The following is a 2648-nucleotide window of genomic DNA, read 5'->3' on the forward strand; positions in this document are numbered from 1 at the left end:
CAGAATCAGCACCACCAAAAACAATCTCACCCCCATTCTCTTCTTCTGGTTTACGATTTAACCAAAATGAAAATACTGGATCCTTTACAAGACCTTGTTCAACCATATTGTACCTATGACATGAATATGCCTCATAATGACAACGAAAATAAAAATAATAACAGAAATGATAGCTTAAAGTTAAAACGTGAACTCATACCACACTGGAACAGCATTTCCCACTAAGATCTCTTGAAATCCAAGTCCTAGTATACCATCAAACTTAGCTGGATTTCTCTGCTGTAGAAGCAGCACCTTACTCTGGCTCCCAAACCCCTGGATTTCTCATTTCTTCTTCAAAGTTACGAAATGCAACTAGGGTGCTTGGTTCTTGTGAACGATGCCCAACCCTTGGTGCTCTACATAAACATGAAAAAAACAACAACATGAATACACAGTTTGAATGTCGAAGCAACATATATACTATANCACAAGAAAGTCAACTTATAAAACTCAATGAGCCAAACTAAAACATTGGCAAATATTTCCTAAACATAAGACAAGTTATTAAACACAATTAATTGAATTATGGCTACAATATCACTTCACACGGTAATTTTGTAGTTTACATTATGAAGATAAGAAAATATATCACAGTTGTAGCATACTTTAGTGTAATTCGTTCGACAACCTAATACTTCATATATGTACATAGTGCTTTCAGTTCTTAAAAATTATTTAAACTTCCATTTTAGTCCTCAACTGTTTATATTTTCTGAAAAAACCAAACTTTAGTGCATGTATAGGAAAATAAATGCAAGTTTTAGGGGCTAAAGGATTTTTTTCAAAAATACATGAAAAAAAAAAGTTGTTTATAAATTGGAAAAAAAAAATATATAGACATTCTTCAAGGACTAAAAAGTAAAAACAACATTAATCCTATATAATACATCTCATATTCAAAAAAAGAAATCGTCAGCATTATAATGTTTGGTTGGTCGTCGTAAAACAGACACACCATATTCAAAAAATTAAATTCTTCGAGTTATGTATGGATAACAAGATTCCCTATCCGGACTCAACCATTCATCTTTCGTTCACCTTATTTTGTTTCACATTTCTAAAAGGCAGACATAAATAGCTTCCAGATTATACAAATATATAATCCAGAGTTTAAAAACACACCAAATAATAAAGCATTGCATCTCTGACAAAAAGAAAAACATACCCATACANCATTGCATCATCATAGAGAGTTTCCCTAATTACAGGTAAGGGAGGGCGCACTTCTTCTGCCTCATTAAGTCCAACACTTTCACTCCCCGATGNGTCCTTCATAGGTTCACTGAAACAACAAGCAGAAGTTAGAGAGAAAACCCACAAAAATCACTGAAAAGGGGCACAAGAATCNCAATACCACCTGGGAGGTTGGTCAGTCCAGGAATCAACATTTTNCAAAGGCGGAGTGTGCAAAGTTGGAGGCNNCACTGCCTCACTTTCACTACCTATCAAAAACAACTGAAGAGCCTCCTTAAGCTTCCAACTGGTAGCCTGTTACAACATCAATCACAGCAACAACCCTAATATTCATTAGATCTGTTAACAAAAAACAATATTTTATACTTCNCTCTTGATTAAAATTCACTCTCCACCCTTATGAATAGTTAGAAATTTCAAAATTACACAATGATGAGTAATAGCGATGTGAAATTGGGGAATTCCGAAGAGAGTGAAACCTGGAGGAACTGGCGCGCAGTCTCGGCAATCTAGCCCTGAGCCACCTCAAGGAACGAAGACACCATGCTCTGCTGCTCGTTCGCGGACAGTATTCGCTCCATTGATTCCGATCGATAAGGGATGGATTAGGGTTCCTTCCAATGCAGAAGAAGATAAAATGAAGCACAACCACAGTGCTTTCAATTCGCGCGGAGATATCGACGAACACATCTTCCCCTAACNTAGCTCTTCTTCTCTCTATAGCCTAAACCACAACCACGGAGGGAGTGTTCTCGGAGTGTTCAGAGAGAGGAGTGCCGAGAAATTAGAAATACGTGATGTGGAAGTGTCGAGAAATTAGAGATGCATGGTGTTGATGCGAAATTAGGGAACGTTGAAATGAATTGAGGAACGAAAATGAGGAAAGAAGGAAAAGGCGAAGAGAGGAGAAACAAAATGAGAAAACGTTGAAATGAAATTAGGGAAGCTTGGAAGTTTAGAAAGGAGTAGATATTATAACGGATTTCTAAAACTCTGTTATAATAGGTTATGAATTTAGTTATTGTGTTTCATATTATAACAGATTTAGAAAAATACGTTATAATAGATTTTACACTTATTTACAAGTTTGCCAGTTTCATATTATAACTGATTTATAAAACTACATTATAATATCAACCTATTATAACGAATAATTTTTATTCGTTATAATACAATCGTTATAAAAACTCTTATTTTACTAGTGATTATATTATATATATTTTTGTAATTTTATTTAAATTTTATTTTAAAATGTATAAAATATTTTATTTTAATTTTTTGCGGGTATCCACATATACTCACAAATTTTAAAATATTTACAAATATTTTTAAAACGGATATCCGACAAGTAACGAATCCACATGTGTTGATAAAGGCAAATATTTATCCAATTAAAAAAAAGTATCGAGAAG

At 34.0% G+C, this 2648-nt stretch overlaps 1 long non-coding RNA gene across 2 annotated transcripts; it reads right to left on the reverse strand.

Annotated features, from left to right (window-relative positions):
• Positions 1–2146, reverse strand: LOC106777379. Of its 2 annotated transcripts, none has more exons than XR_002665950.1 (5): positions 1716–2146; positions 1400–1559; positions 1208–1324; positions 200–398; positions 1–113 (listed from the first exon to the last, which is right to left on the reverse strand). It is a non-coding gene; the product is annotated as an uncharacterized LOC106777379 (long non-coding RNA). The 2 variants fall into 2 exon arrangements; XR_001376936.2 differs by having other exon boundaries at positions 1400–1530; positions 1716–2144.
• Positions 2147–2648: the final 502 nt, after the last annotated feature.

This window comes from Vigna radiata, chromosome 11, assembly GCF_000741045.1.
Source record: "Vigna radiata var. radiata cultivar VC1973A chromosome 11, Vradiata_ver6, whole genome shotgun sequence".
Lineage (NCBI taxonomy): Eukaryota > Viridiplantae > Streptophyta > Magnoliopsida > Fabales > Fabaceae > Vigna > Vigna radiata.